Source organism: Panthera pardus, unplaced genomic scaffold, assembly GCF_024362965.1.
Source record: "Panthera pardus isolate Hobbes unplaced genomic scaffold, ASM2436296v1 HiC_scaffold_5, whole genome shotgun sequence".
Classification (NCBI taxonomy): Eukaryota; Metazoa; Chordata; class Mammalia; order Carnivora; family Felidae; genus Panthera; species Panthera pardus.
Window position 1 is genome coordinate 14107020 of NW_026526980.1, and position 15371 is coordinate 14122390.

At 45.8% G+C, this 15371-nt stretch overlaps 1 long non-coding RNA gene across 1 annotated transcript in view; it reads right to left on the reverse strand.

Moving 5' to 3' along the window:
* Positions 1-15371, reverse strand: part of LOC109255568 (uncharacterized) — a 117998-nt gene that overhangs the window by 46691 nt on the left and 55936 nt on the right. The window contains exon 5 of the long non-coding RNA XR_002075298.2: positions 7756-8007. This is a non-coding gene — a long non-coding RNA (uncharacterized LOC109255568). The remainder of the gene's footprint in view (positions 1-7755; positions 8008-15371) is intronic.

The following is a 15371-nucleotide window of genomic DNA, read 5'->3' on the forward strand; positions in this document are numbered from 1 at the left end:
ATGGATGAAGAAACTGAGGCAAAGAAAGGCTAAATTACTCATCACAGGTGACACAGCTACGAAGTTGCCAAATCGTGCCAGGGATTTGAACCTAGGCAGTATGACTCCAGAACTTGTGCACTTTATCACTCAATCATTTTGCATCCAATCAGCATCTATGCCTTTTTTTTTTTTTTAATGTTTATTTATTTTTGAGAGAGAGAGTTTGAGCAGGGGAGGGTCAGAGAGAGAGGGAGACACAGAATCCGAAGCAGGCTCCAGGCTCTGAACTGTCAGCACAGAGCCCGACACGGGGCTCAAACTCATGAACTGTGAGATCATGACCTGGGCAGAAGTCGGACATTTAACCGACTGAGCCGCCGAGGTGCTCCAGAGCCTGTGCCTTTTAAACGTGAGGCTCGTGTCAGTTCAGGTGGGAAGAGGGAAGGCTCAATATCCGGCTATAGGGCAGAAGGAGGTCCTTCATCCATGAGTGCAGAGAGGCCTGCATTTCAGGACTGTGCCCAGCACCAGGATGGTTGCTAGTGGAGGTGAGAGAGCAGGGGCTGTGGGCCCCTCCCTGGGTCCTAGGGACTCCCAGTCTAACCTGACTCCAGGTCAGTGGCTGCAACAGCCCTCTCTGCACCATTCAGTGGTTCCACTGAACCTCTCTGGGTGGGGTGCTGTAAGGAGACACGGCAGCCAGCAGGGAGGAGGTCACTGTGACCCCAGGCTGGCTGGAGCTCCCCTGAGGAGTGGGCTCAGAAGCCAGGGCTGCAGGCGAGCATCGGGTTACAGAGGGTGCAAGCCTGGCTCCTGTCCATGCTGGGCTGGGGTGGCCGCAGCCAGTGCTGACAGGTGCCTTGTGGTGCACGGCTGCCCGGGCATTGCCCAGAGACAGCTTCCTCCTCCTCCTCCTCCTCCTCCTCCTCCAAGGCAGGAGGGGTGTGGGCCCTGTCCTCAGATTCCTAGAATTGACCAGCCTCAGCATGATGTCACAGGCAAGAAGACTCCCGGCGAGGCTGGAGTTGCTGCTGGCTTTGCCAAAGGTGAAGACAAGACCAAGTGGAGTCAGCAGCCACCCAATTCTCCCCTCTCCCCACCCCCCGGGAGCATAGCTCGCACCCTATGGCTCCAGCCGTCTCCTTCCTGCCTGGCGACCAACCTCAGGGCTCATGTGCCTGCAATGCCAAGGGCTGCCTTCTCTCTTCCTCTGCTCGTTCTCCCGGGCAAGGTACAAATGTCACCACTCATGTAAGGTCTTCCCACACCCTCCCCTGTCCCCCCACCCCCAGGAAGTTAGAGCTCCCTCCAGTGTAGAATTTCCATCCCCTGATATCATTTGAATCGATCTGTCTATATCTCTCAATAAACAGTGCACCCTCTGAAGGCAGGATGCCTTATCTCTTTGTCCCTGGATGGGGACAGGGCTGAGTACAGTGATGGCATTTAGGAAAAGTGTAGAGAGCCAATAAAAACAATAACAATCATAATAATGACTAATATCACCTATTCTTTGCCAGGAATTCTGCTAAGCACTTCATATGCAGAGTACAGAATCTTGCAAATGGGGAAAGTGAGGCGCAGAGTTCTGCTCCTGGCCCCATCACTAGTGACTGAGAGGCCCGGGCCTGCCCCCAGAGCTTGTGTGCTTATCGCTGGGTGCACTGCCTTTCAGATGGAAGCTTTTCCCCAGAGGCCAAGTCCCCTTGCCCCCAAGGAAGCCCCCGCCGGTCCTCTCTGGCTTCTGGCCCAGCCTGCTCAGCCCAAGGGCCCTCTCATGACAGGACGGAGGAGGAGAGAGGGGAGAACCCCTTCATTCCTAGACCCCTTTGATGAGCAGCCACAGTGACCAGGAGTTATTGACTCCAAGGGAAAATGACCCCATTTGCAGGTCACAGGAATATTTGTTCTTAATTTTCCCTTGTTCTCAAACTGTCACCCTCACTGCTCTTCTGACCTCCCTTCCGGGCCCCTGGAGTTCCAGACTCAAGTGTCCCACGGTCCACAGAACATCTCCCTGATGACAGAGACACCTCAAAGTCAGCAGCCTGCACCCCAAGGAGAGAGTGGAAAAAGACCCCACCTCTGTCACAAACTCAGTAGAGAGGCCTGGGCCTCACAGACACTGTGGTCTTCATCAAGCAATTACATCAAAGAAGGAAACAGCAGGATGGAAAGGAGCTCAGACCACAGGTTCCCAGGTGGCTCAGTCTGTTAAGCATCCGACTTTGGCTCGGGTCATGATCTCACAGTTTGTGGGTTTGAGCCCCGCGTCAGGCTCTGTGCTCAGAGCCTGGAGCCTGCTTTAGAGTCTGTGTCTCCCTCTCTCCCTGGCCCTTCCCCACTCGTGCTATCTGTCTCTCTCTCTCTCTCTCTCTCTCTCAAAAATAAACATTAAGGAGAAGGAGCCTGGAGCACGAGGCCCTCTCCCCCTCACAGATCTCCCTGTCTCCCAGACCTTCTGCCTCCCACCCCTGTTCCAGGCTAAACCAGGAGGATGTCTCCAAAGGGCAGGCTGGACAAAGGCACTTCCTGGTTAGAAGCCTCCGGCAGTTCCCCAGCACCTTGGCTACACTTCCCAAGTCACAGGACTTAGCCTATGGTGCTGACTTTAGGTTGGCAGACAAATTCAATGGCTATGCCACGTGCTGCCCTCTCCCTTTCTCCACTCCTCTTCCCAGACGGAGCACAGATATCCTCATCTCTGTAAAGTCGGCCGTGACTGCCCTCCCCTGACCACCAAATGGAAGTGTTAAAGTATCATGGGCCAATGGAATAAGAAAACCACTCCATGTTCCAATGTGCGAAGACATCCAGTCCCAGTTTGGTGCTCATGGGTGTCTAACGCTCTCCTGCACATGCAAAGCTCTCTTGCTTAACACAGAGAGAGAGCTGCCTCAAAGCCTGCAGCCCCGACTTTAGCGGCTCCGTTATGTTTACACTGCCTTTGTTTGCTGTTACCTTCTACTTAGTATAAGCAATACTGGTGTCTCCTTCAGTCACTGGCTCAACAAGTGTTTATTCATTCAACGACTGTTTATCGAGCACTGCAATAGTTTCCCGTGGATACGATAGCAAACTACCACAAAGTCAGTGGCTTAAAAAGCACAGAAATTTATTCCCTTACAGTTCCAGAAGTCAGAGCTTTGAAGAGTCTTATGGGACAAAGATCAAGGTGTCAGCAGGCTTGTGCCCCCTCAAAATGCTCTAGGGAAGTCTTCCTTCCCTTCTGTGAGCTTCTAAAACTACATTCCTTGGCTCCTGGCCCCCTCCTTCATCTTCAAAGACAGCAGACTAGTATCTTGCTTCAGTTGTTACATTGATTTCTTCGGAGGCACCCAAATCTCCTTTTTATAAGGACACTTGGGATTACATCTAGGGTGCACCCAGGTATCCTGGGATGATCTCCCCCATCTGCAAAGCTTCCATTCGTGCCCTAGTAGGTAACTTTCACAGGCTCCAGAGATCAGGATGTGGATATTTTGTCCATCAGTGGACAAGTACTGTTGGGTGGAGGGCTGGGGATGCATCTGTGAGTCAAGCAAACAAACCCCCTGCCCTCGTGGAACCTATACCCTCCTAGGAGGAGAGGTAGACAAAAAAATAAAATAAAATAACGAGCAATAAAAGAAATCGATGGCAGAGCATGGCAGAAGGTAAGAAGTGCTATGGGAGACAGAGAATGTGGGGCAGGGTAAGGGGGACTAGGAGTTTGCAGAGGCGTCAGTCATAATGCTATTTAGTCAGGGGAGACCTTGCAAATGCGTCCTCTGAGCTGCTTGAGGGAGTCCTTCATGCAGATATATTTGGGAGAAGAGTGTTACAGGCAGAGGAGAAGGGGTAATAAAAGAGTTTCCTCTTAAGATAATTATTTTATTAGTTATTTTTATTCTATTATTTATCTAGATTTATAGAGTATATATTTCCAGCTTTTCTATATGTGTGTCTATATTATTTACAATTATGATCTCATTTAATATCATTATTTTTCATTAGTAAAATATCAGCCTTATAAAGGAGTGAAGTACTGTCACACAAAGACAATATGGACGAACCTCGGAACTATTACATTAAGTGAAAAAAGCCAAGGACCTAAGACCACATATTGTGTGGGCGCCTGGGTGGTTCGGTCAATTAGGCATCCAACTTCAGCTCAGGTCATGATCTCGAAGTTTGTGAGTTGGAGTCTCACATCAGGTTCTGCACTGTCAGTGGGGAACCTGCTTGGGATTCTCTCTCCCTCTCTCTCTCTCTCTGTCCCTCCCCCAATTGTACATGTTCTCTCTCTCTCTCTCTCTCTCTCTCTCGGGAAAAAAAAAATAAAGACCACATATCGTATGATTCCCTTTATATGAAATACTCCCAACAAGCACATGTATAGAGACAAAGTAGATTCACACTTGCCAGGGTTAGGGGAAGGGGAGAATAGGAAGTGGCTGTAATGGATACGGCATTTCTTTTCAGGACAGTGAAAATGTTTGGGAACTAGATAGAGGCGAATGCACCAAATGCCATTGAACTGTACACTTTAAATGGGTTAATCTTACATTATATGAATTTTGACCCAATAAAAAAGGGTCGAAAAATAAATCTACTTAAAGAAAAACGGCAGGGCACCTGGGTGGCTCAGTCAGTTTCTCTCTCTCTCTCTCTCTCTCTCTCTCTCTCTCTCCCTCTCCCTCTCTCTCTCCCTCTCTTTCTCAAAATAAATAAACTTTGTGGTGCCTGAGTGGGTGGCTCAGTCAGTTAAGCGTCAGACTTCAGCTCAGGTTATGATCTTGTGGTTCATGGTTTTAAGCCCTGCATCAGGTTCTGTGCTGACAACTTGGAGCCTGGAACTTGCTTCAGATTCTGTGTGTGTGTGTGTCTCTCTCTCTGCCCCTCCTCCTCTTGTGCTCTCTTTCTTTCTCTGTCTCAAAAATAAACATTAAAAACATTTTTAAAAATTAAAAAAAGAAACAAAAATGGTAAATGCAACCATGAAGAAAAGCAAGATGCAATGATCACCGGATGGCAGAAACTTCTGCGGGGTGGGAGTGGAGGTGGTCAGAGGGACACAGGGCGACAAAGAGCTGGCTGGAAATGATCGATTTCTCATCTTAAACGGTGGTGCACACATGGCTGGCTGCTTTCCTGTTTGTTTTTTATTTAACCAAACATGGTGTTTCATGTGCTCCTCTAGAACGCATGATTTTGCTCAATTTTTAAAAATCTCAGAGAAGATGTCTCAGGTCACGATCTCGCATTTTCGTGAGTTCAAGCCCCGCCATCAGGCTCAGCCTACTTGGGATTCTCTGTCTCCCTCTCTCTCTGCTCTCCCTGTCCCCCCAGTCACGCTGTGTCTCTCTGGAAAAAAAAAAAAATCTCGGTAAAGGAAGAAAATGATGAGTGGGTAGTAAGATAGGTATGATGTGGATGTTAACAGCATCCTAAAAGCAACATGGTGTTGTTCTAGGAAATGCCCTCAAGAGTCAAATATCGCCCTGGCTCTGTCCCTTCCCTCCTCCACTGAGGCAGCCCCAGGAGATGGCCGGCCAGGCATCCTTCAGGATGACTCTCCTGGGAAGGTCACTGCCAGGCTCAGTCTCCCCACGCAGCTACTGCCACTTCCCAGCCAGCTACAGAACCATCTCAGCTTCTTCTCTCCCAAGGCAGGACCAGCCCAGGGTGGAGAAGGGCCCTGGATCGGCAAGATTCCTGAGACATGTGCTTTAATTGCAGGCTACATACTGAAGGAGTCTCATTGTGCCCAGTTGGAAACTGGAAAGATCAGGCGGAGAAGGTGAAACAGAACTGATTGTTCAAATATTCCCTCACCCTCCTCCAGGAACACTTCTGGAGGAAACTTCCCAGCTGCTATTCTCATCTCTCTAGCCAGACCTGCGGGTGTTTGTTTGACAAACTATTGTTTGACAGCTGCTTGTTGACTGCATGTACTCAGGAATCTGGTGGTTGTCTTTTGTTCTCTTTTCATAACATTATTAATGTTATTAACATAACATTATTTCTGTTTCATAACATTATTAATGTTATTTTACAAATTTTCATTTGTATTTATACAAGAGTGATACATACTGTGTTAGGAACCTTGTCTGCAAGTGTCAAAAACCTAACTCAAGTTGGATTGAGAAAAAAGAAATAAATTTCAGCTCTGACAACCAGAAATGCATCTCCATCTTCAGGAATGGCTGGATCCAGAGGCTGAAATGATAAGATCAGGACTCTTACTTTCTGCCTCTCCCCTGGGCTATACTGTGTTAACTCCATTCTCAGACACACCCCCTTACAGGGGGACAATGGATGCTGGAAGCCCCAGACATGTACCCCATCTCTTGGCACCCCCAAAAGAAAGAGAGTTTATCTCTTACAACTATTTAAAAAAAAAAGTTATCCCATGGGTTTATGGATTTGCACTGGACATAATTGAGTCACCGGTCTTTTCTTGAACTGATCACTGTGGCCAAACAGATGAAACACTGTGACTGGCCAGACCTGGATCACTTGGCTGTTTCTGCATTGGGGGAGCAGCCTCCTTTCCCCCCCCAAAATACATTGAAAGACAGTGGGATAAGAAGAGAGTGCCCACTAGGGTACTACTCTCACAGGAAGGAAGAAAGTATGCTGGTTCAGCACAAACAGAAACCTGCTACATGTCATAGATTAGAAAATCTCAGAAAAGCACATATGAGAAAATAAAGACCAGCTATTATTCCGCAGTGACAGGCTTCCTTGATAGATCTTCTGGATTATGTTTTCATGAAGGAACTCTGTCAAGTTCAGAGGGTGATTCAACCCAGCGACATGACAGGATTTAAATAAGAACATGAGAAAGAGAAGAAAAGCAAAGAGATCTTTGGGGAGACAATAGACTAGCTATCCATGCTTCCTTGCCAACCTCCCACAACCAGTCAATCCCCAGGTCCCCACCAACCTCAGAACAAATTTCTGCTTCCTTGAATACCTCCAGTCACCCATCCATCCATTATCCATTTATCCACCCATCCATCCTACCACCCACCTATCCAATAAACTCTGAAGTCAGACTACCTGGTCCTGGGACCTGTTTCAAATCCAGGTCCCAACACATACCAGCTGTGTGACTTTGGGCAAGTTACTTAACCAATCCATGAATCAGTTTCCTTATTTGTAAAGAGGGGCTAATAACAGTTTCCACTGTCTAACATTATTTTGAGGATAAAATGAGATAAGGCAGATACTAAGTGCTTAGCTGAGGGCCTGGCTCACAAAAGACCCTTGGTAGAGTTTGCTAGCGTTGGGTTTCATTGTTGTTTTTACAACACTAGGTTATTTCATGATCAGACATTATCCAGGCTGCCAGGTATCTAATGGGCTAAGGTTGATCAAACACTGCTTACTACAACTCTTTGCTGCCCTAGGGGCAGTTTCTGGCTACAAAGAACTGTGAGGACCACAGGAAAATGTCCTCCGGGACTTACTGATAAAAGAAGCTATTGTATCTCTAATTAAAACAAAAACAAAAACAAAAAACCAAAAAACAAACAAACAACAACAACAACAACAAAAACCAGCTCTGGCTTTGTAACTCCTGAAGGTTCTCAAGGCAGTTGCGGAACGCTGGGATCTGCTATTGCTGACTTAAACTTTTTGGCTTACAGCTGGGCACCTGAGAAATCAGCAAGTTGGATCACTGGGGAAGCACATTTTAATGCAGATCTGAGGACAGGGACAGAACCAATGCCAACCTGCCCTTCACATCCTTGGCTGACAGTTTATGGAAATGGACAGGCTTACAGAACACTCCAGGAGCCAAGAGGGTGTCCTCATCATTTCCCCCTGGGGCAGAGACGTCCAGAGAGAGGGGAAGATTTGGGAGGTCACTGGCTGGTTCTCCAGATGGAAAACTGCAGTTGGAGTTCTGGGCCAAGGATTGGGATCTTGAAATAATGTCCTAGGCCTTCCTGAGTGATGAGTGCAATTCATGGAATAAGGGACATTGTGGTTGCCCTGAACCAGCCAGCTTGCTCCAGACACTTGACACTGAGTCTGAAAAAAGAGAAAAAGAACAAGATCAAGGCTTGGTATGTGCCCTGAGCCAAGGGTCAACTCATGGCCACGGGACGGCCCAGCCCATGGTCAGGGTCAGAAGTCAATCTGTGGCCAAGATCAAGGTTCAACCCAGATGAGGGCCAGGCCCAGTCAGTGACCAGGCTTTGCTTATCAGGCTTTTGGTGGAGGCTGCTCCCTTGCCAGCAGGCATTTCTCCAGGTGCTCTTGACATTCTCCTGGACCCTCTCCGCTACTTCCATGCCATTCCTTATTGCCCTCCTTCGAGGCTCCTGGCATCAGACATACCACCCTCATTCATCCTTGTCACATGGCATCCATCATCACCCAAGGGTTCTGTTGACTTCCTCTGAAGATGTCAGCCCATGCTGCCTTATTTTCTTCTTGTAGTCACGCTTTTTCAGTTGAGACAGATACTCTGGCTCACGTGGCCTTCAACAAAGGAGCTGAATATTTTCACTCACGTAAATGAGACATGCAGATGCATCTAGCCTTAGGCATGGAAGCACCGAGGTGTTCTGTCAGTCATCGGGCTTCATCCATCCCTGTTACCCATTTCCGTGGTGTCCTTGCCTTTATTCTCAAAATCATCTTTCTCCATTGAGCAAGAAGATGGCCTCTGACATCCACCACCACCCCCCACAAGCTGTTATTGCTTTGACTCATTCATGTCTAAGGAAATGAATTTCTTCTTGCCCAGCTTAACACAGATCAAACTCACTAAGAGATTCTGATTGGTCCTGCTTGGGTCACATGTTCAGTTCTGAGCCAATCACTGTGACCAGAGAATGAAGCACTCTAGCGGGCCACGTCTAGGTCACATACTCATCCCTATAAGAGTGAATTCCAGCCAAATCACCAAGATCCCCAAAGAATGGTGGCTGAACAAACAAGCATAGAGCCTCACCTTGAACAACTGGAACTTAAACCGTGAATAACCTACTCAATCAGGAGACCGCCCAACTCCATGAGTGCCTCCATTCCAATTGCTCTGTAGCCACCCACTACCTAGGCAACACCTTGGATATGAACTTCCTTCCCATCCCTCCACCCTTTCTGCCCTGTGCTCCCTCTACCCCAGCTTCTTGACCCAATCCAAATCTCCAGACTTTCTCAGCCTTCCCTAGACTCCCAGCTCATCAGCCCTCCCCTTTACCTTCTTTCCATCCTAGACCCCATGCTCAAACCTTTCTACCACCACCATCTTACTCTTTCCACCCTCCCCACCCTGTTCAGTCCAAATGGGAGTTCCTTCTTCCATCCCTGTGATCTCATCACTGGGGAGAGTCATGTAATTGTGTCAGTTGTACATATGCATGCCAATGGGGATTACTTAACATAACACTTCTAAAACTTTGGTGTGTATGTGATTCAGTTAGGGATCAAATTGAAAACGCAGTTGAAGGTTTCTTAGGTCTGGAGTGAAGTGTGCAGTTCTAACCAGCTCCCAGGTGAGGCCACTGCTGCTGGTCCTCCAAGCACACTTTGAGCAATTCTTCTTACTTTGGTGTCCCTCCTACTTCCCTCTGGAGAAGAACCTCCTGGGGCATTTGTTAAATATAAAGATTATCAAGTCTCTCCTCTGGAATTTCTGATTAAGTAGGTATCAATGGAAGGCCTAGGGACTCTGTGATTTTAACACATTCCAAGTGACTCTTATCTCCTGGGATAATTGGGAAATACTGCTATATCATGGTCATTTGGGTTGAATGACTCATTTTGGCTTCCAGGACTTCTCTGTCCTCGAAGGCTCCACACCTTCCCCACCCCTCTCACCTTCCGCAGGTGAGCTGGCCCCTACCTCCCAGGGAAAACCCAGGTAGGTGGGTTGGCCTAAACTCTTCTGCGAATAAACTTTAGCTACATCCCCCTTTGTCTTTGCTATTTTCTCTCCAGTCTTGGAGAAAGAGACACTTGTCCACCTTGGCCCATCCCACCTGCCTGCCTCAGCCACCTTGCTCTATCACAGCCCCTCTTCTTGCTTCTTAGCGATTCTCCTGACCCCTTCTCTGCCTGTGAAAATGCTCCTGTCCTAAAATCCCTCTCTATTCATACCCTGTCTTCCTCCTCCCTTTACCACCAAGCTTTTTTTTTGAAATCATTTTAGATTTATAAATGAGTCACAAAGATCGTGCAGCGAGTTCCTGTATACCCGTCATCCAGCTTCCCCTAATGTTAGCATCTTACAGAACCATGTCCCAGTTGTCAAAACTGAGAAATTGATGTTGGTACAATACTATGAACTAAACAACAAACTATATTCTCTTTCTCCAGTTTTTTCCACCAGTGTCCAAAACCAGTATATTTTTAGTTAGACAAGGCCTATCATTCTTTTAAAAATCAGAAAGTACAAATCTAAAAAGAGAAAAAATCACGGTCACCAAAGTCACCATCTAGACACAACTACAGCTAACGTTATGTTCTTCCACTACAATGCTTTATCCATATAAATCTTTTTTTTTTTTTACAAAAATATGTTCACCCTGCCCTTCAGTGTATTTTTCCCACTAAACACTGTATTATAAATGGCCTTCCATGTTAGTAATTATAACTCCAGATCATAATTTCTATTTTATTCAAATTTTTCTTTTAACTTTTTGATAGGTAATTGATTCAAAGTTCTAAAGGTAGAAAAGAGTGTTTAGCAAAAATAAAGACGTCCCATTTCGGGCAAAAGACATGAATAGACACTTCTCCAAGGAAGACATCCAGATGGCCAACCAACACATGAGAAAATTCTCAACAGCACTCATCATCAAGGAAATTACAAATCAAAACCACAATGAGATACCACCTTACACCTGTCAGAATGGCTCACATTAACAACTCAGGCAACAACAGATGTTGGCGAGGATGCGGAGAAAGAGGATCTCTTTTGCAGTGTTGGTGGCAATGCAAGCGGGTGCAGCCACTCTGGAAAACAGTATGGAGGTTCCTCAAAAAACTAAAAATAGAACTACCCTACGACCCAGCAATTGCACTACTAAATATTCATCCAAGGGATACAAGGATGCTGTTTCGAAGGGGCACATGCACCTCCATGTTTATAGCAGCACTATCAACAATAGCCAAAGTATGGAAAGAGCCCAAATGTCCATCGATGGATGAATGGATAAAGAAAATGTGGTATATATATGCAATGGAGTATTACTCGACAATCCAAAAGAATGAAATCTTGCCATTTGCAACTACGTGGATGGAACTGGAGGGTATTATGCTAAGTGAAATTAGTCAGTCAGAGAAAGACAAAAATCATATGACTTCACTCATATGAGGACTTTAAGAGACAAAACAGATGAACATAAGGGAAGGGAAACAAAAATACTATAAAAACAGGGAGGGGGACAAAACAGAAGAGACTCATAAATATGGAGAACAGAGAGTTACTGGAGGGGGTGTGGGAGGGGGGATGGGCTAAATGGGAAGCAAAAATAATATAAAAACAGGGAGGGGGACAAAACAGAAGAGACTCATAAATATGGAGAACAAAGTGAGGGTTACGGGAGGGGTTGTGGGAGGGGGGATGGGCTAAATGGGTAAGGGGCATTAAGGAATCTGCTCCTGAAATCATTGTTGCACTATATGCTAACTAATTTGGATGTAAATTTTAAAAAATAAAAAATAAAATTAAGAAAAAAAAATTCTCATCACAAGAACAAAAAAAAAGATGTCCCATTTCTCCATCACCCAGTCCTTTCCTATCCCAGATTATTGTGTAGATCACAAAATGTTGAAGACTGCAAGCAAATTCTGGGATGAATACACCATTATTTTACTTAGTTAATCCTTTATTGCTTGATACATGGGCTGTTTCCACTGGTTTACATTATAAGTGACACCTGGATTTAACAACCTTATAACTCCACCTTTGCCCAGTAGTCTAGTTATTTTCTTAGGATAAATTCCCCGTGGAGTGGCTAGGTCAAAAAGTTGACACTTTGGGGGGTGGGGGTGGGTCTCTTGATTTCAAATTGCCTTCTACAAAGATTAGACACCACTTCCCTACACCAAGGCCCCCCAGGCTATCAGGCTGTACCAATCAGATGGGCCACAGCAGTGTTGCTTTAATCTGTACTTCTTTTGTAACCAGACAGGTTGGGTTGTATTTATTCACTATCCAGGTACAGATATATTTTTTGGAAGAAAACCTCAGATAGCTGCCTCACTTCTTCAATTCCTCATTGACTCTCAAACTCCTTACAGTCTGGGATCCAACTCCATCCCTCCCACATCATGATGCTCCAGCAAAGTTGGCCACAGAAGGACCCAATCAAATGGACCCTTCTCAGCCTTATCCCGTTAAATTTCCCTTTGTCACTGAATAGTATAGACTAGACCATTCTTTAAAAACAAAACAAAACAAAACAAAAACACCCAAGGGGCACCTGGGTGGCTCAGTTGGTTGAGCATCTGACTTCGGTTCAGATCATGATCTCACGGTTTGTGGGTTCAAGCCCTGTATCAGGCTTTGCACTGACAGTGCAGAGCCTGCTTGGAATTCATTCTCTCCCCTCTCTCTCTGGCCCTACCCCACTTGCTCTCTCTCTCAAAATAAGTAAATAAACTTAACTTTAAAAAAAAAAAAAGCTTTTAAGAACATTCAAATACGTGTTTTGCTGCCAACGTAAGTTTTTCAGTGGCGCCTGGGTGGTTCTGTTGGCTAAGTGTTTGATTCTTTGTTTCGGCTCAGGTCATGATCTCACAGTCTTGAGACTGAGCCCCAAGTCAGGCTCTGCACTGACTTGCAGCTTGGGGCCTGCTTGGGATTCTCTCTCTCTCACTCTTTCCGGCCCCTCCCCCGTGCTCACGCTGGGACGCTCTCTCTCAAAATAAATAAACTTGGGGCGCCTGGGTGGCTCAGTCGGTTGGTGGCCAACTTCGGCTCAGGTCGTGATCTCGCGGTCCGTGAGTTCGAGCCCCGCGTCGGGCTCTGTGCTGACAGCTCAGAGCCTGGAGCCTGTTTCGGATTCTGTGTTTCCCTCTCTCTGACCCTCCCCCGTTCATGCTCTGTCTCTCTCTGTCTCAAAAATAAATAAATGTTAAAAAAAAAATTTTTTTTTAAATAAAATAAAATAAATAAATAAATAAACTTAAAAAAAACATAAGTTTTTCATTTCAGAAGTGCTGGGGCACTAGGTAGGGATATACTTAACTTTATAAGAAACTGCCAGTCTGTTTTCCAGAGTGGCTGTACCATTTTACATCCCCACCAGCAGTGTGAGAATTCCTGTTTTTCCACATCTTCACAGCATTTAGAATTGTCCATCTTTGTAACTGCTGCCATACTAATAGGTATAAAATGATATTGTGCTTTTAATGTGCATTTCCCTAACGACTAATGAATTTGAGCCTCTTTCCATGTGCTTATTTGCTACCCATATGTCTTCCTCGATTAAATTTTTTAATAAAAAAAAATTGGTAACACATGCTCGAGGTTTTAAAAAAACTCAAAAAGTACGAAAGGGAAAAGCAAATCTCATCCACAGCACTGATCCCCCTGTGAAGGGGACTTTCCTCCAGTCACAAAGCCAGAGAGTGGTGGATCTTGGGATTTAAACCAAGGCAGCCTGGCTCCGAAGCCACACTCTTATCAATTTTCATATAAATCATAGCACTTCCAGTTGTATTCTGCTGCCTTTTTTCACTTCAAATTATCTGGGCTATTGTTCCACATCATTACTTATTGACCTCCCTTATTTGTTTTAACAACCCCATACCCTCCACTGAAATAATGTGCCATTATTTATTTGGCACTCCCCCAGTGATGGACGCTTGTTTCCAACCTTTGCTACAACAAATAATGCTGCACTCCATATCCTTGTATGTACCTCTCTGCATGCCTGTATAAGCACATCCATCCAAGGATTCCTAGAAGTGGAATTACTGGGCCAAAGGGTGTATGCCTTTACTCTTTTAGCGTGCCTATTTTCCCACATCCTCTTTCAACACAGTGTGAAACTTTCCCATTCTTGCTGGTCTGATAGATTTGTTCAAAATGGTGTCTCTTCACTGTTTAATCGTGCATTTCTTTAAAGATTTTTTTTCAATGTTTATTTATTTTTGAGAGACATAGAGAGACAGAGCATGAGCAGGGAAGGGAGACACAGAATTCAAAGCAGGCTCCAGGCTCTGAGCTGTCAGCACAGAGCCCCATGTGGGGCATGAACCCACGCACTGCAAGATCATGACCTGAGCCGAAGTCGGATGCCCAACCGACTGAGCCACCCAGGTGCCCCAATCATGCATTTCTTTATGAGAGAGGCTAAGTGTGTTTCCATGTCTTGAGAATCCAATTGCATTTCTTTTCCAGTGAATCAAAATTCTTCTTAAAATGCCTGGTGGTTTTTTCTTACTTCTCTGATCTTTCCCTCTTCCTCATCTTTGATGGCTTTCCTTCTGCCATATTCCCTCTCCTGGTGGCAGTTCTCCTTGGCTTTCTCTTTGCTTCTCTTCTCATTTTACTGCATACTTCTAGACTATCTTATTCTTGCCCTTTTGCAGCAGCCATTATCCTCTCCTTATTTGCAGTTAAAAAAAGGTATTTATTTACTTATTTTGAGAGAGAGAGAGTGCACATTCAAGCTGGGGAGGGGCAGAGTGAGAATCCCAAGCAGGCTCTGCGCTGTCAGTGTGGAGCCTGATGTGGGCTTGATCTCACAAACCATGAGATCATGACCTGAGCCGAGATCAAGAGTTGGATGCTTAACTGACTGAGCCACCCAGGTACCCCTAATCCATATTTTTATGTAACTCTCTGGGAGCTCCAGATCCACATTTTCAGTTCCCTTCTAGGCATTTTTACATCAAAACCCATCAAACACCTCAAAAGTCTCTATGTTCAAAACTGAACTTGGTCTCTTCTCCCCCATAAAATATGTTCGTCTTCCCAAAATGTCAACGGGTGGCCCTTCCATCTACCCAGTTAGTCAGGCAGTAACAGCTAGAAGTCATTTTGCCCCACCCACAATCCAATCGGTCACCAAGTCCTAAACGATAGGCAGGCTTAAAAAGAGAGCTGCCTCAATGCACTGGACCAGAGCCACAACTTACACTTGTAAATCTGGGGACAGAGGACTTCATCAGGGGCTCTTTCAAACCCCCTTTGTCCTACACTCCTTTCTACTTGGTCCCAGGATAGCCCTTTCATTTAGCTTCTCCCTTGATTTCTGGATAACACCTTTTATCTTGGATATTACTGTGTTTAGGTGGAGCTAGTGAGTGCTGAGATTTTTACCTTCTCATGGCAAGGTCATGAGACCTTATCTTGGACCTTATTTCCAGATGCAGCACGTGAGGGAAAACCCAGTAATTCTGTGCTACAACTCAGCCACAGAGAAGTCTGG